The 19511-nt window shown below is 43.3% G+C and overlaps 1 protein-coding gene across 1 annotated transcript in view; it reads left to right on the top strand.

Moving 5' to 3' along the window:
• Window positions 1-19511, top strand: part of taf3 (TATA-box binding protein associated factor 3) — a 174429-nt gene that overhangs the window by 66819 nt on the left and 88099 nt on the right. The window lies entirely within an intron of this gene.

Raw genomic sequence — 19511 nt, 5'->3', positions numbered from 1 at the left:
CTGTAATTCTTGAATCATTAAAAGAGTCTTTAGTTACTATCTTAATTAAAGCTATCCTTTTTCATTTTGTACCAAATAGTTCTGTGAATCCAAATCTATTTTTCCTTGATTAAGTATTTAACCATAATGTTCTGTACAACCCTGTACAAAGGGACACAGTTCTAAAGTACTGAGTGGTATTGCCTTATTTCATAGGTTTAGTTTGCTGTCCGTACAGTTGTGAATGTAGTGCTGACAGTTCTCTTTCCTTATACCACTCCAGACCTTGGCAGACCTCCCCCCCTTCTGATGATGACAGTGGTGGCCTGGATAGAGTGGATGTGGAGAGGATGTTTCCACTAGTGAGAGAGTCTAGGACCAGAGGGCACAGCCTCAGAATTAAAGGACATAATTTCAGGAAGGAGACGATGTGGATTTCTTTAGTCAGGGGGTGGTGAATCTGTTGAATTCATTGCCACAGAAGGCTGTGGAGACCAAGTCAATTGATATTTTTAAGGCAGAGATAGATAGATTCTTGATTAGCACGGGTGTCAGGGGTTATGGGGAGAAGGCAGGAGAATGGGGTGAGGAGGAAGAGACAGCCATGATTGAATGGCAGAGTAGACTTGATGGGTCGAATGGCCTAATGCTCTTCCGATCACTTATGGGCTTATGAAGTCATTGGCTATTTTTAACACGGAGAATGGCAAGTTCTTGAGCAGTACAGGTGTCGGGTTATGGGAAAAAGGTGGGAGAATGGGATTGAGAGGGACAAATAGATCCACCATGATCGAATGGCAGAGGAGACTCAATGGGCCGATGGGCCTAATTCTGCTCCTATGACTTTTGAAAATGAATTATCCGTATCACCACCTCCACTGCTATTCCTTCCTCAGCTGCGAGGTTATTAATATTGTTATGCCAGTTTTCCTGTCGGCATTAATTCATCAGAACTAAGCTGAGATCCACTACGTTCTCCCTGTGACCGCGTGGGTTTTCTCTGGGTGCTCCAGTTTCCTTCCACACTCCAAACATTTGCAAATTGCAAATTGATTGTATTGTATTGATTGTGATTGATTGTGAATTGGTAGGTTAATTGGCTTGTGTAACTTGTCCCTAACCTGTAGGATCGAACTAGTGTACGGGGGGATCGCTGGTCGGTGCGGACATGGTGGGCCAAAGGGCCTGCTTCCATCCAACATCTCTAAACTGAAACTAAAAATGTGTATTATCATGAGCAAAACACAAACTGCTTCAGAAACTCAGTGGTAGACAAAAATGCTGGAGAAACTCAGCGGGCGAGGCAGCGTCTCGACCCGAAACGTCACCTATTCCTTCTCTCCATAGATGCTGCCTCACCCACTGAGTTTCTCCAGCATTTTTGTCTACCTTCGATTTTTCCAGCATCTGCAGTTCTTTCTTAAACACTAGGAACTCAGTGGGTCAGGCAGCATCTGTGGAGGGAATGGATAGACGGCATTTTGAGTTGGGTCCCTTATGAAGAATCTTTGTAGGAATAAATAGATGTACGTTAATATATGATTCCCCAATTTAAAAAAATTAGTGTTGGCATGCGCTGTGTGAGAACACCTGGCTTGGTGACTAAAGAACAACTACTGGGTATGGGCAAGCCTGTTTGTTTTCCTGCAGGTGGATTTGTTTGCAACTTTTAATAGGTTAATGCTATTATGAAATGGTGCTGTGTGATATGAAAATGTATTACAATGTATTAGTGCGGCACAGAGGCACAGCTATAGAGTTTTTAAGAAGGAACTGCAGATGCTGGAAATTCGAAGGTAGGCAAAAGTGCTGGAGAAACTCAGCGGGTGCAGCAGCATCTATGGAGCGAAGGATATAGGCAACGTTTCGGGCCGAAACCCTTCTTATAGGCAACGTTTCGGAAGAGTTTCGGCCCGAAACATTGCCTTTATCCTTCGCTCCATAGATGCTACTGCACCCGCTGAGTTTCTCCAGCACTTTTGCCTACCCACAGATATAGAGTTGCTGCCTTGCAGTGCCAGAACCCAGGTTCAATCCTGACTACGGGCGCTGTCTGTACGGAGTTCATACATTCTCCCTGTGAACCTGCGTGGGTTTTCTCCGGGATCTCCGGTTTCCTCCCACACTCCAAAGACGTGCAGGCTTGTAGGTGAATTGACTTGGTATATTTGTAAATTGTCCCTAGTGTGTGTAGGATAGTGTTAATGTGCGGGGATCGCTGGTTGGTGCCGCCTCGGTGGGCTGATGAGCCTTTTTCCGCGCTGTATCTCAAAACTAAAGTAAAAACTGATATGATAGTAACAAAGATTTTTTGTTGAAAATCTTCATTGTCGTTTTATTTTTAATTCTGTTTTTTTTTTTACTGGAATAACAATGTCATTGTTTATCAGCGAAATGATCTCCTGAAATTTTGATTACACTGAAGTAGTTGTTTTAACCTTCTGTACTTTGCTGGAGAACATAAGTGAATGCAAAATTGGATTTCTATTGATTCCCAACAGATCACTGAATTAGTAGGTCAAACAAATCGGTTTAGCTTTTCTTTGTAAGAAAAACTGATAATTAAATCGAAACACATAATTTACATGCCTTTTGAAAATAACAGTTGTGACTACACTGTGCCCAGTTAATGTTATAATCACTTCAGGACCTTTTAAATGAAGCCAAGAATTTTACATATTTTCCAATAGTTACACCCAATAATGCTGTTTACTCATTTGGTCATTACATGCCAACCGAGGGATTTGTTTATTTTCTTTCAGTGCGTGTTTCTTCTGCTGAATAAAATGATATCTTATGGAAGCACGCTGCACTGCCTCAATCCTTGTGATTGAGGCAGTGCAGCGTAGGTTCACGAGATTGATCCCGGGGATGGCGGGACTGTCATACGAGGAAAGATTGAAAAGACTAGGCTTGTATTCGCTGGAGTTTAGAAGGATGAGGGGGCTCTTATAGAAACATATAAGATTGTAAAAGGTACACAAAAATGCTGGAGAAACTCAGCGGGTGCAGCAGCATCTATGGAGCGACGGAAATAGGCAACGTTTCGGCCCGAAATGTTGCCTATTTCCTTCTCTCCATAGATGCTGCTGCACCCGCTGAGTTTCTCCAGCATTTTTGTGTACCTTCGATTTTCCAGCATTTGCAGTTCCTTCTTAAACACTAAGATTATAAAAGGACTGGACAAGCTAGATGCAGGAAAAAAATTCCCAAGGTTGGGCGAGTCCAGAACCAGGGGCCACAGTCTTAGAATAAAGGGGAGGCCATTTAAGACTGAGGTGAGAAAAAACGTTTTCACCCAGAGAGTTGTGATTTGTGGAATTCCCTGCCACAGAGGGCAGTGGAGGCCAAGTCACTGGATGGATTTAAGAGAGAGTTAGATAGAGCTCTAGGGGCTATTGGATTCAAGGGATATGGGGAGAAGGCAGGCACGGGTTATTGATAGGGGACGATCAGCCATGATCACAATGAATGGCGGTGCTGGCTCGAAGGGCCGAATGGCCTCCTCCTGCACCTATTTTCTATGTTTCTAAGTAAACAGAAAATGCAGGAAATGCTAATCTGTCGTAGAGTCAGCACGGAAGCAGGCCCTTCTCGGAGGAGGTAGTTGAGGCAGGGACTATCACAACGTTTAAGAAACATTTAGACAGGTACATGGATAGGACAGGTTTAGAGGGATAGGAACCAAACGCAGGCAGATGGGACTATGTTGGTCGGTGTGGGCAAGTTGGGCCGAATATTTCCACGCTGTATGACCCAATGTTTGAAGGAATCTGATTCACACAGGATACAAATGAGATCAGACGATAAGTGAGGGTCAGCATTCCATCAGCCAAAGAATGAGGCGATCTCATTGAAATATATGGCAGACATAAATTGCTGGAGTAACACAGCGGGACAGGCAGCATCTCCGGAGAGAAGGAATGGGTGACGTTTCGGTTCGAGATCCTTCTTCAGACCCGAAAAGTCACCCATTTCTTCTCTCCAGAGATGCTGCCTGATTTACTCCAGCATTTTGTGTCTACCTTCGATTTAAACCAGTATCTGCAGTTCTTTCTTTCACGCATTGAAATATATGTTGGATTCTAAGGAAAACTTAATACGGTAGATACTATTAGGGGTATTTTTCTTGGTGAGTGTATCTAAGGAGTGCTAGATTTCGAAGGATATGGACCAAACGCAGGCAGGTGGGAGTAGCGTAGATGGTGCGTGTTGGTACAGTGTGGGCACGTTGGGCTGAAGGGCCTGTTTCCAAGCTCCATGACTCTTATTTTGGTTGACGTAAGCTAAACAAAAGTGGTTAATACAGATCAAAACCTTGCACTTGAAACAACCGGCTGGTATGAGTTGTTTAAGAAGGAACTGCAGATGCTGGAAAATCGAGGTGCACAAAAGTGCTGGAGAAACTCAGCTGGTGCAGCAGCATCTATGAAGCGAAGGAAGAGGAAAGAGGCAACGGTTCGGGCCGAAATCCTTCTGGAAATAGGCAACGTTTCGGGCCGAAACCCTTCCGGGTTTCGGCACGAAACGTTGCCTATTTCCTTCGCTCCATAGATGCTGCTGCACCCGCTGAGTTTCTCCAGCGCTTTTGTCTACCTTCTGGTATGAGTTGTTTCTGTTTCTGGATGTTTTCAAGAGAGAGCTAGATAGGGCTCTTAAAAATAACAGAGTCAGGGGATATGGGGAGAAGGCAGGAACGGGGTACTGATTGGGGATGATCAGCCATGATCACATTAAATGGCTGTGCTGGCTCGAAGGGCCGAATGGCCTACTCCTGCACCTATTGCCTATTGTCTATTGCTCCAAATTATTTTTTATGAAGGCGTTTTAACGTGTTTTTAGTCAGTTTGACTCGAGACAAGGCGATGTGATGTGTGCAGTGTATCCACGATGGGTGATAATGCTCACACAAGAGGCTTCATCAGTAACCTGCGACTGATCACAAGAGAAATTAAATTTCCATGATATGGAGTATTATATCTATAACGAGGGGATATCATGATAGACCACATGTCTCTGACTGACTGTATCGTCATGGTGTCACTCGAACAGCTGAATTGCACAGTTAATAATATAGCTGAGGATTGTGTGTGTGTTTTAAACATAAGTGTCCATAGACCCCTGCAAGAAAATTGAAATATAACATTACACTCCTGAAGTAGGTAAATACACTAGAATTACTAGCCATAATGAAAAGATACAGTGCAGCATTTTGCCCGTGAGCAGGGGATAGAAGATAGGACTTAATCGTACTCTGAAAGGTAGGAGGAAGATTACATTTCAGTGCAACCAAGAGTTCATTTAGTTACGTTAAAAAAAAAGTACCTCTAATAGCACTGAAGGCAAGGACTAGTCTGGCGAGCACAAACAATGTATTGAGAATGCTGTTATGCTTCATAGAGTTGGCGCTGGTGGAAATGCACTGATAAGTTTGCAGATAAATTAACTAAAAAGGGGGGTTGCTGCCACAGAGCCTGTTGTAGACCGAGGAGGTGTCCAGTTAGAGTAAATTTCATTGTCGGAGAAAATGGACAAAACGGTCGAAACTAAGTGTAATTTGCTGAGGTGAAGTGGCAGCGAGATGGCTTGAAAATGCTCAAGGGAGCAGCTCGCAATCAATTTGCAGGGCATTCACTGGAGGAACTGAAGTAAACCCGGTCGGTAGATGGAGACATGCCCGCTTGACGAAGCTATTTTTGCAACACCAGTTATGGTACATCAAGAAATGCTCTGCAGCGTAAAACAGACAAGTGGTTTCCATTTACAGGAGCAGTTTGTGTAAAAAGCCAGAGGATCGCATGTTTGCAGATAAAAAATTGTGATAATGCAATTTTTGAGGGATTTTTTTTTCAAATTAGATATCAATTGGCACACAGGCAACATGATTACTCCTGTATAATTAAGGTGTAAATTAAGTCACATTGTTGCAGCTATATTTATTATTAAGCGACCACACATAGTAAGTAAGTAAGTAAGTTTCTTGGCCAAGTATTCACATACAAGGAATTTGCCTTGGTGCTCCTCCCACAAGTAACAACATGACATACAGTGACAGTTACGAATGACTCAGAAAACACTAAACATTAATAATAATAAAACATTAATGATAAAACACCATTGATCAAGCATGTGAACAAACAAAATAGCCCCATACAGCATGGAAACTGGACCTACTTGAACTACAATAGCCCATTATGGACTCCACTCTTCCTGAGGTCATCTGTTGCCGGCCTTGTTATGTTCTATCTTTCATAGAAACATAGAAAATAGGTGCAGGAGTCGGCCCTTCGAGCCAGCACCACCATTTAATATGATCATGGCTGATCATCCAAAATCAGTACCTCGTTCCAGCTTTTTCCCCATATCCCTTGATTCCCTTAGCTATAAGAGCTAAATCTCACTCTCTCTTGAAAACATCCAGTGAATTGGCCTCCACTGCCTTCTGTGGCAGAGAACTCCACAGATTCACAACTCGCTGGGTGAAAAAGTGTTTTTTCAGCTCAGTTCTAAAGGCCTACCCCTTATTCTTAAACTGTGACCCTTGGTTCTGGACTCCCTGCAACATCAAGAACATTTTTCCTGCATCTCTTAAGATGTCTCTTAAGGTGTCCAATCCCTTAAGAATTTTATATGTTTCTATAAGATCACCTCTCATCCTTCTAAATTCCAGCGAATACAAGCCCAGTCGATCCATTCTTTCATCATATGTCAGTCCCACCATTCCGGGAATTAACCTGGTGAACCTGCGCTGCAGTCCCTCAATAGCAATAATATCCTTCCTCAAATTAGGAGACCAAAATTGCACACAATACTCCAGGTACGTTCGCACCAGGGCCAGCTTTGTGTCATCCGCAAGCTGAGAGATGTTACATTTTATTCCCTCGTCTAAATTCTGAAGAAAGGTTCTGACCTGAAATGTCACCTATTCCTTTTCTCCACTAGTTCATAAGCTCTAGGAACAGTATTCGGCTATTCGGGCCAACAAGTTCATGGCTGAACTATCTTTCCCTCTCAACCTCATTTTTTCTCCCCATAACCCCTGAACAGCATCCAGACATGCTGCCTGACGCGCCGTGTTAAGGACGTGTCCCACTTGGGCGCCATTTGCACGTAATTTACGCGCCGACATTTACGCGTCACGACGCACAACGCGCGCTTGGTGCGTGGTGACATAGGCAGTGACGCGCGGTTGCGCGCGGCACCCCAGGATTTTGGGATGTACAAAGTCTTTGCGCGCCATCTGCGTAACGTGCAAATGACGCCTAAGTGGGACATGCCCTTTACTCTAGGCATTTCTGACCAAGTTTGCTGGTCTCATTTTCCAGCGTGTGGCCCATTCCCCTCTTGGACCTCTCCAATAAATGGATACAAAAGGTTCAGAGGGACCTCCTCTGCCCTGTTAGAGGGGATTCAGCTACAAGAGCATAGTAGTTTGTATCTCTGTGGTATACAGTGCACAAAAATAGTACCTTATATTCAACACAGTTCAATAAAGGACTGCAGTTCTAATAATGTGCTATTATCAAGCTCCATTAGATCATGCCATACCAAGTTTCATACCATAACATTGTTAATGCTGCTTTGCCCTTGATCACGAGATATTCTTTTCAAATTCAAATGACATTGGTAACACCTCCATGTCAAAACGGACTGTTACACAGTTTAAAAAAATATATAAAAATGAAATGCCACTATCTTCTCTGGCAGTTTGATGTTATCTGATCCCCTCAGCTGGATTGCGGCTTTGTAATTCACTTACAGCTATCCATTATCCTTCGCTTAAAAAAAAAAAACGAGTTCAGTTGGTTGGCTGTGAAAATGTTCGGGTAAATAGAAAAACCCATTAATTCTGGAGTTAAAACAGAAAATGGTGGACATGTAGAACAGGTTGAAACTGCATCGGACAGGACAGTGAATTGTGAAAGGACCTTCCAGGGCAAGAAAGGGATGCACCCGGAATTATAATCTTTCCACTTCAGATTTTGATCACTCTGTTCTGAATTTAGGGTCTCCAAATGTTTGCAATAATAGAGCAAATAATAAATTGCAAATGGGAAAATATTGGAGATATTTACACCCATTATTAGCCATTGTCCGCCTTGAAACCCCACACTGCTCATTTCCAAACATCTTATAAACCATCGGTGCTGGCTCGAAGGGCCGAATGGCCTACTCCTGCACCTATCGTCTATTATCAAGACCTTGTCCCCCTTTTCCTAAGCATTGTGCTCAGTTATGACAAAGTGAGAATAGATTTTGAGTTTTAATTTAGTTTGGTTGGGAGATACAGCGTGGAAACAGGCACTTCAGCCCACCAAGTCCGCACAGCCCAGCGATCCCTGCACACTGACGCTATCCTACGCACACTAGAGGGCGACTTACAATTTTTACCGAAGCCAAACCAAATAACATATAAACCTGCACATCTTTGGAGTGTGGGAGGAAACCCGGAGCACCCGGGGAAAACCCACGCAGGTCACAGGGGGAACGCACAAACACCGTACAGACAGCACCCGTAGTCAGGATGGAACCAGGGTCTCCGGCGCTGTGAGGCAGCAACTCTACCGCTGCGCCACTGTACCACTACTAATAGAGCAAATAATAGATTACAATTTGGAAAATATGAGAGTTATTTACACCTATTATTAGCCAGTGTCCAAACCTTGAAACCCCACTCTGCTTATCTCAGCAATCCCTCCAGGTGTCGTCCCCCTTTTCCGAAGGATTGCACGCAGTTACGATGTAGTGCGAATAGATTGTGAGTTGTGAACAATGCATGTGCGTCTGTAACTCTGCAAATAATATTTGCTCCCTTCAGATTTAACTCACAATTGGAGAAATTTGCATGATCTTGTATAGAACATGAAATTTTAATATATTTTATGGGATGTGGTCACTGCAGGCAAAACCAGCATTTTGTTACCAATGTAGGGTGGCACGGTGACGCAGCGGGTAGAGTTGCTGCCTCACAGCGCCAGAGACCCGGGTTCCATCCTGACTACGGGTGCTGTCTGTACGGAGTTTGCACGTTCTCCCCGTGACCTGCGTGGGTTTTCTCTGAGGTCTTCGGTTTCCTCCTACACTCCAAAGACTTGCAGGTTTGTAGGTTAATTGGCTTGGTGTAAGTGTGTAAAAAAAAATGGCCCTAGAGTGCGTTGGGTAGTGTTAATGTGCGGGGGTTGCTGGTCGGGGTGGGCTGAGGGGCCTGTTTCTGCGTTGTATCTCTGAACTAAACTACACTAGAAACAAGGAACTGCAAAAAAAGATACAAAGTGCTAGAGTTACTCAGTGAGTCAGGCAACATCTCTGGAGAACATGGGTAGGTGACGCTTCAGGTCAGGATCCTTCTTCAGTGAAAAGGCAGAGTGAGCAGGACATAGTGGGAAATTTTGCATTTTGGCCAGCAGAATTTATTTTCAAAGTGAGTCAGCTTGCTTTGGAATTTGTCATCATGTTGCAAGGGTCTTAGATGCCTGACTATGGATGAAACGTTTTTGAAAATGCAATCAGTAATCAGATTTAAATCCACTTGCTGAGAAGGCTGAAGCTGAGAATTTGAAAGATAAAATGCTGGGAATATTTATGTTCATAAGTCATAGGAGCAGATATAGACCATTCGGCCCATCGAGTCTTCTCCGCCATTCAATCACGGCTGATCTATCTTTCTCTCCGAACCCCATTCTCCTGCCTTCTCCCCATAACCCTTGACACCCGTACTAATCAAATATCTGTCAATATCCGCATTGAAAATACCCAATGACCTTGCCTCCACAGCCGTGTGTCAATTCCAATCAATCCCACAGATTCACCACCCTCTGATTAAGAAATTCCTCCTCATCTCCTTTCTAAAGGTATTATTTTGTTCTGAGGACCCTCTGGACCTAGACTCTCCCACTAGTGGAAACATCCTCTCCATATCCACTCCATCCGGGCCTTCCACTATTCAGTAAGTTTCAATGTTTTCAAGAGAGTTAGATTTAGCTCTTAGGGCTAAAGGAATCAAGGGATATGGGGGAAAAGCCGGAACGGGGTACTGATTTTGGATGATCAGCCTTGATCATATTGAATGGTGGTGCTAGCTTGAAGGGCCGAATGGCCTACACCTGCACCTATTTTCTATGTTTCTAGGTTCCTCCGCTCATCCTTGTAAAGGCTGGTATAATAAAATATATTAGAGAAACAAAATGCAAGGGAGTAGAAGAAGAAAGGTAGAAAGAAAGAGGGAAAATGACATTTAACAGCATCTTCTTGCGAATGAAACATAAACCAAAGGAATAGTTAGATCTCAAGCCGGGTGTTGAGCAGCCAGGTTGTTGCCTCTGTTGGCGTCAATGTCTGCCAGGCCCTGACACAGCTCCATTTGGTGGGTGGTAGAGCGGGCACCCAGAGATGACATGGTTGGCTGTCTGTTGTTCTGCTCCACATTCACAGGCTGGGCTCTGGCGGAGGGAGTCCCCATCTCCACACGCTGGCATTGAAACGCCCAACTCCAGTATCAAGTCTGTTGAGCTTCACCCATTCTCCTCTGGGGAGGTCAGACCCTGAACAGCTTCTATCTGGCGAAGAGATGTAGCTGTGTGATGGAGATGAGGTTGCCTTCCACTCCTGTGACTACTTGGTGGCTATCCAGTGTGCTTTTGTCTCAGTTGGCTGGATGGATGCTAGGAGTTGTTTTCCATGTGGAGCAAAGGGGTGACGGGACTTCAGTCGGAGTGGCTTCTGCTCTCTGCTGATAGCCTGATGGACGACATTATCTGGGTCCATGGCACAACAGCATAGTTTAAAGCATAAACTTTTCTAATTATCAAGTTGGAGTAAACTCAATCAACTAACTTGGAGTTCCTTCACCATAGAAATTGAAACAGTTGGAAAAGGTTACTTAACACAGTTTTATTGATGGAAGATAGGGGTAGGCAATAAATGTGTAGGAAGGAACTGCAGATGCTGGTTTAAACCGAAGAGGGACACAAAAAGCTGGATTAACTCTGCGGGTCAGGCGGCATCTCTATAGAAAAGGAACAGGTGACGTTTCGGGTCGAGACTTGAGTCTGAAGAAGGGTCTCGAGCCGAAACATCACCTGTTCCTTTTCCGACCCGCTGAGTTACTCCAGCTTTTTGTGTCTGTCTCCAGTAAGCAATAAATGCCGACCCTTTTATTTTCTTTGACACAACTCCCACATCCCATGCATGAATAAAAATCTGCTGCAGATTGTTATAATGTCAGGCCTAGTGGTTAATATTAGTCAACTGACAACTAATTAACAGTTGCCATGTAATGAATTGGATAGAATGACACAGTTCTTTCCTCTGGCCTAAAAATAGAGCATTAATGGCTACCATAAATAGAAACTTAAGACTCTGTAGCTATGTTATTGTAATGAACTCTTGAACAATGTAATGTAGCCTAACAGATAGCTCTGTACTTCAGTATATTCATTTACAGACAAACTTTGATCTGTTTTGTTTTCAAATTCCAAGCCTTATTTAAATGATTATTGCTATTGCCCATTTGTTCTTAAGTATGTGCAATGGCAATTTTAATCTTTATTAGAGCCATGAAGTCTTACAGCATGGAAACTGGCTCTTCGGCCCCAACCTGCCCACACTGACCAACATGTCCCTTCCACACAAGTCCCACTTGCCTCTGTTTGGCCCATATCCCTCTAAACCTGTCCTATCCATGTACCTGTCTGATAGTTTCTTAAATGTTGCGATAGTACCTGTCTCAACTACCTCCTCTGGCAGCTCATTCCATACACCCGCCATCCTTTGTGTGAAAAAGTTAGCCCTCAGATTGTTATTAAATCTTTTCCCCTTCACCTTACACCTGGTTCTCGATTCCCCTACTCTGGGCAAGAGACTGTGCATCTATCCGATCTATTCCTCTCATGAACACCTCTATCAGAACACTCCTCATTCTCCTGAGCTCTAAGGAATAGAGTCCCAGCCTGCTCAACCTCGCCCTGTAGCTCGGACCGACCAAGTCTTGGCAACAGTAACATATTAAGTAAATATTTGGCACATGATGTTGTCACTGCCCACAAACTACCTTGGTATATTAACCAAAGTCTGTTTGCACTTTCTCCTTGTGACCATGTGGGTTTCCTCCCCGTGCTCCGGTTTCCTCCCACATCCCAAAGGTGTTGGCCTCTGTAAATTCCCCCCAGCATGTAGGACGGATAGAGTGTATGGGTGGCATGGACTCTACAGATTTGAGGGTTAATTAGCCTCGACTGTTTAGAGAGTGGATGAGAAAGTGGGATAACATAGAAGGATATGGGCGAAACGCAGGCAGGTGGGACTAGTGAAGATGGGACGCCTGGGTCAGTGTTGGCAAGTTGGGCCGAAGGGCCTGTTTCCATGCTGTGTGACTAATGTGAACAATGGTTGGGCTGAACTCAGTTGGCCAAACGGTCTGTTTCAATACTGTATCTCTAAACTATAAATACACGGATCAATGAAACAGACTCAACTTGTCATGTTTAGAGATGCCACAAGTATTTATTCATGGATCGGTCTCTCGTTCATCCTTACCAGCAATTCTTTGTGAAAATGCTGTTTCTCCTGTGTCCTGTTATGGCTGTTATGGCTGTAATTATGTTACACGACGGACAGTAATGCACTACTTTGTGAAATAAATTATAATTTGACTTCTGACAGCTGATTCTTCCACACAACTCCATCTGTATCTACCTTCCCAGTTCCCCGAGCAAATGAATTAAGTGTGTGTGGCACAACTCAAGGGCCACAAAGGGACACTGTAAATGCTCGTAGTATGTAGTGAGCGACAATGTGATTCCTGCAATATGTTACTTTTAACTGTTCTGATTGCTCAGTCATGCACCATTTAACTATGAGTTTATAAAGCCTCCAGTAAACCCTCCTTCCAGTAAGCAAAATTGTTGTGTTAACTGCATCTCCTTCATCTATATATTTAGTCTAAGTCAACTCAGCTGCATCACTTCCAACTGGTTTTGTTCTGGGCAGCCTGTGTAGGCACAGTCCCCTTATTCATTTCATGGGACAGTGAGAATATTCACCTATCCGTGTTCTCCGGAGATGCTGCCAGGCCCGCTGAGTTACTCCAGAAATGTTCGCCTTTTTTTTTTTTTGCTTCACCCTGTTTCCAAGACCCAAAATAGACACAAAAAGCTGGAGCAGCTCAGCGGATCGGACAGCATCCCTGGAGAAAAGGAAATGGTGATGTTACGGGTCGTGACCCTTCTTCAGACTCTCGACCTAATATTTCCTTACAAGTATGCTTCCGCATAATACATTCTTAGAAAATAATTATATATGAATAAATATCTTTACTTATGGCGGGTACATCGAACAAGCTACGAGGGGGAATAGTTCAGGCGGGTACCATAACATAGAAAATAGGAGACAGGAGTAGGCCATTCGGCCCTTCGAGCCTGCACCGCCATTCAATATGATCATGGCTGATCATCCAACTCAGTATCCTGTACCTGCCTTCTCTCCATACCCCCTGATCCCTTTAGCCACAAGGGCCACATCTAACTCCCTCTTAAATATAGCCAATGAACTGGCCTCAACTACCTTCTGTGGCAGAGAATTCCACAGATTCACCACTCTCTGTGTGAAAATGTTTTTCTCATCTCGGTCCTTAAAGACTTCCCCCTTATCCTTAAGCAGTGACCCCTTGTTCTGGACTTCCCCAACATCGGGAACAATCTTCCTGCATCTAGCCTGTCCAACCCCTTAAGAATTTTGTACGTTTCTATAAGATCTTCTAAATTCTACGTTTCTATTCAATCTTCTAAATTCTAGCGAGTACAAGCCGAGTCTATCCAGTCTTTCTTCATATGAAAGTCCTGCCATCCCAAGAATCAGTCTGGTGAACTTTCTCTGTACTCCCTCTATGGCAAGAATGTCTTTCCTCAGATTAGGAGACCAAAACTGTCTCCTTTAACAGCATACTTTAGACTATACATTGCAGAAACATGCCCTTGGTCTCACCGGCCAGCGATCACCCTGTACACCAGCACTATCCTACACACTAGGGACAACTTTTACAACTTACTGAAGCCAATTAACCGACAAACCTGTACGTCTTTGTAGTGTGAATGGAAACCGAAGCTCCAGGTTTGTAGATTATTTGGTTTCGGTAAAAATTGTAACTTGTTCCTAGTGTGTGTAGGATAGTACTAGTGTACAAGGATCACTGGCCAGCACGGACTCGGTGGGCCGAAGGGCCTGCTTCAAGATTCAAGAGAGTTTATTGTCATGTTGTGTCTCTAAACTAAACTAAATTTAGGTATAAAAGTGCGTAATTCTCCCCCGAAATAAAAAGGGGGGGGGGCAATGCAGTTTTCTATGAAGTACACAGGTATTATTGTTTCTTGTTTTGGTGTCTCACTGTCAAATAGAGGTCATACATTTACCCATTGGGCTTCATAATTCATTTTGCAATGGACCGGTTGTAACTGATTTTATCTTTTCAGATTCAAAGGCAGCATTTCATTTGCAATTCTAAACGGGAGTTGCTGCTTTACATTACAGGTCACCAAAGGTGACAGTTATTTCTGTACTTTCTTTCCTGAAGGGTGGTACTAGTTTTTTTTAATAGCTACGGTTGACTTCATTGCCCTGCGGTATTCAATAAAGGAAGGATCCCGCGTTCGTCAACGTGGCCCAGCTCAGTGGTAGCTCACAGCTAAATGTTAATCACTGAAGAATTGTCTCTTGCATGCTCAGTAACTGCTGACTTTCACCCATGGGTTTTCAGTGAACCACCTGTGTTCCACCAGTTTTGCCGAGCTGATATGCGGTAATACAGCTAAGCATCCCAGTCAGATTAACCTGGACGAACAGCCTCTAAAAAAAATTGTTTTAAATAGTCCAGCTTAAAATCTAATGAGGAGCCAGCGAACAGCATATATGAGAGCAGTCTGAAGAAGGGTTCCGACCCAAAATGTCGCCTATCCATGTTAAGTGTCTCGACCCGAAACGTCAGCCATTCCTTCTCTCCAGAGATGCTGCCTGTCCTGCTGAGTTACTCCAGCTTTTTGTGGTCTTTCTCCAGAGATGCTGCCTGACCCGCTGAGTTACTCCAGCACTCTGTGAAATGTCACCTATCCATGTTCTCCAGAGATGCTGCCTGACCCGCTGAGTTACTCCATCACTCTGTGAAACGTCACCTATCCACGTTCTCCAGAGATGCTGCCTGACCCGCTGAGTTACTCCAGCAACATTTGTCTTTTTTAGCATGTATGATGTTTTGCAATGAGGCCACTGAGAGAATTGGATGATTAAATTTCTCACCCATGCACGCAATTAAACTTCATAATCGCTGGTAAACCTTGTTTTTATGAACGATTAAAATAAGACCGATTTTTAAATGGATGCCAAGGTTATAACTAACATCGAGTGTGCTTCCAGTGGATGGAGCATTTAAGCAGAAGCGCTTGAGGGATATAATGAACGTTGGTTAAAGACTTTTCTGAGTGAGTACAGTGGAGGTGTGACACTCACAATGTCATTGTTTAAACTTTAAAAGAACATACTGATATGTACTGTGTAGGATACTGTGTAAGTCTGAAGAAGGATCTCGACCCGAAACGTCAACCATTCCTTCTCGCTTGTCTCGCTAAGTTGCCCCAGCATTTTGTGCCTTTTCTATAACTGATTTGTACTCGTTGATCTTCTATTATTAAGAATGCAATATTATTTCTTAACCGTTTGGAGTTCTGGTTCTATCCTGACATTTATAATTTCCCCCAGCCACTGAGGAAAATAGACACAAGTTATGACTTTATAATTTTTGAGGAACTGACCCCATTGTTTAACTTTCCCCACCATCTGCTAACCTGAAACTTGGCAGATATCAGCTTCTTTCTTACATTAAATATATTGAAGCAGTGTGAATATTTCATTGAGAATATTCATGGTGTTGAAGCTGAAAGGACATCCAAACATGGCTTGATATTGTTTTCTTTGTAAAGTTGTTTTCCTTTATGTATGTCGTTTAAAAAAAAACCCAGACAGCATAAGAGCCAACAAGGTATTATCGCTGGTCTTAAGATTAAATCACTTGTTGTATACGCATTCTTCTGATATTGTGATAATGCCATTGGGTTAACATCGCATCAAAGATGTCATTCTGGAACATCAATGTCACAAATTAAAGTCATAGAGTCATACAGCATGGAAACAGGACCTTCGGCCCTTCTTGTTCGTGCTAACCAAGATACCCTATCCACGCGAGCCCTACCTGCCCGGGTTTGGCCCATACCACTCTAAACCTTTCCTATCCATGAGCCTGTCCAAATATCTTTTCAATGTTGTTATAGTACCTGTCTCAACTATCTCCTCTTCAGTTTAGATCAGCACCTGCAGTTCCTTCCTACACATGACCACTTTACATATTTTGGTAGACCTCTTTGGGATATTTTTAAGGCGGAGATTGACAGATTCTTGATTAGTACGAGTGTCGGGGGTTATGGGGCAAAGGCAGGAGAATGGGGTTAAGAGGGTGAGATAGCTCAGTCATGTTTGAATGTCGGGGTAGACTTGATGGGCCGAATGGCCTAATTCTGCTCCTGGAGCGTGAAGCGCGAGATGTAGACTGTGATAAAGAGAGATATGGAAGAAATTGTCTCCTCTGGCGGCTCATTCCATATATCCACCACTCTCTGTGGAAAAATTTGCCCCTCAGGTTCCCATGAAGTGTTGCCCCTTTCACTTGAGTTAAATCAGGTTGACCAATTTTCCGCCTACTCAGTGTAAAAGGAAGGTCCAGTGTGGTCCATGTTGTCGGGCTCTTGCTCGATCATGGGATCAACGTATTTCATGACTTCAGCATGGAAACATCCTCCCTATTTGCAAAATTGGCCCCTTTTTCTGTGTAGAGCATTGACAGATGGATTAGACAAACGTCATTGATTTAAAGGATTGGCATTAATAAACTGAGATAAAAGCTGTTGTCCATTTTAAAATGCAGTTTTGTTTATTGCGTTGCATTGAGAAATTTCAGAAAGATAAAAGTTTGTACATTTTGTCCATTCCAAATCACGGTGCCATTTGAACTTCTGCAGTTAAACAAGATGGAATGTGAATCACAGCATATTCTGCAGTTGAAAATCACAAGTTGACAGGGTCAAATCTCCTCTGTCTCTCCAATCTCCCACCCCCAGGACGTACTTTAGCTCTGCTGAAAGCCCAGGCTGCGCATTACAGCGAAGCGGCAGGTTACTTTAAAGAAAACGCATCCATGAACTTCAGGAAAATGATTAAATGTGGTCGGCGTAAAAATAGAGCAGAAAGTTTAATTGACCATTGTTACAGAGTGTGCACGAGATAAAGGATGTAAATTCATTATTGGTCAATCACTTAACAAGAATGCAGATAAAAACTTGTTTGAATTTTTTCATTATTTGCTTATGTGTTCATTTAAGTGGAATTGAATGTAGACAGAGTGTCTCGGCAAAGTCATTGCTGTCTTTGCTTTCATTTTTTTCTTTAATCATGTGGGCCTGTATGGATTTTACCTGTTTAGCAATCTCCCCATCTTATCTTCTTCAGTATGCACCATTCTTTTCATTCTTGCATACCTCTTCCATATTTTATTCTTTCTGTGGTCTATTCTTTATTACTTTTTGCAATGAGATTTAAACTGACTGGTTGGGGTTGCAGTCATAGCCTGTAGTTCATGCCGCTACTAAAGGTAGAGATGCCAGACTGTTCGCGTGATCCCTGTTTGACCCTCAACTACTTGAAGAGTAAGTTTTCATACCGAGATTCCCATCGCAGAAACCACATACAATTTAAAAAATGCAGGAAAATCTCCTTAATCAGTGTTCCTGCTCAAATAAAACCATTTCATTCTCCTTTGTTCAGACTGAGGGAATCAGATCAGTCTGAAAAAGTGCCTCAAGCCAAAACGTCGCCTGTCCATTCCCTCCACCCGCTGAGTTCCTCCAGCACTTTGTCTTTTGCTCCAGATTCCAGCACCTGCGGTTCCTTGTGTCTCCATGTTTTGTGGTACAATACTCAGATGAAACACAGGTTAAAAATTCGCATATTATGTGGGACCAAAACCATATGGACACGTATCGCCACACACTGCACCCGCACTGCAGGCCCCAGTCACCCACACATCAAATACAACCTATCTTATGGCAAATAGGATTCACAGGACACCACAGGAGCGGTGTTTGAAGGAACACGCTATGTTCATGTTCTAGGAGCAGATTAGGCCAATCGGCCCATCAACTCTACTCTGCCATTCAATCATGGCTGATCTATCTCTCCCTCTCAACCCCATTCTCCTGCCTTCTTCGGGTAACCCCTGACACCCGTACTAATCAAGAAACTGTCAATATTCGCCTCAAAAATACCCATTGACTTCCACCGATTCACCACTCTCTAACTGAAGAAATTCCTCCTCGTCTTTCTAAATGTACGTCCTTTTATTCTGAAGCTATATCCTCTGGTCCTAGACTGTCCTACTAGACTCTCCACTCATCCGATCTAAATTCCAACGAGTACAGGCCCAGTGCCATCAAATGCTCATCAAATGTTAACCCAATCAAAGCTGCCAATAATGCATAGCTGAACTTCCATGTAGATTTATGGATGATAAGTCAACAAATGATAAAAATGTATTGGTATTTCAAAAATGTAAATGCTATATTGGGATCAAAAGAACTCAAGCCTACTGCATTTGTTGCTCGTGATGTAGCCTCCTCTACATTGATGAGACCAAATACAGTCTATGGAATCGTGCATCTACGATCAGATCACTATGATCATTTGGATTTCCCGGTTGCCAGCCATTTTAATCCCCATTCCCATTTCCAATGTCATTCCCATTCCCATTATCGGCGTAGAAACCAAACATAAACATGCTGCAATGGCAATGTGCTAGGCATCTTTTAAAGCAGCAAATGTGTGTAGTTTCACACAGCCCACACTCCCCACCATTGACCACACAGATCAGCATCCACGCTTCACACTGCCTCAGAAAGGCAGCCAACATAATCAAAGACTTATCCCACCCTGGTTATTGCTCTTTCTCCCTGCTCCCATTGGGCAAAAAGTACAGAAGCTTGAAAACACGCTCCACCGGACTCACAAACAGTTTCTTCCCCTCTGTTATCAGGCTTCTGAACGGCCCTTCCATAAGCTAGGGTACTGTCTGATTCACCTCGACCCCATTGCGGACATTGGACTTTGTCTGTGGAACTGATGCGCTACAATGCTGAGAACTATATTCTGCACTCTGTATCTTCCCCTTTGCTCTACCTATTGTACTGGAGTTTGGCTTGATTACATTTATGTGTAGTATTATCTGATCTGTTTGGATAGCGTGTAGAACAAAGCTATCACTCTATCTTGGTACATGACAATAATAAACTGAAACCTATTTACTGTTGACTAGCTAGCTGGTTGGCACAGAATTGGCAGAGGAATCACTTTCAGAGTGATTTCAGTGAAAATAAAGGTAGAAAAAGTTCTTACCAAAATGAGAGGAATACGGAATAGTATCTTCAGGATAGAATCTGTATTTC

The sequence above is a fragment of the Amblyraja radiata genome, chromosome 21 (genome assembly GCF_010909765.2).
Source record: "Amblyraja radiata isolate CabotCenter1 chromosome 21, sAmbRad1.1.pri, whole genome shotgun sequence".
NCBI lineage: Eukaryota > Metazoa > Chordata > Chondrichthyes > Rajiformes > Rajidae > Amblyraja > Amblyraja radiata.
Note: the sequence above shows the minus strand (reverse complement) of the source record. Positions and strands in the feature narration are given on the sequence as shown.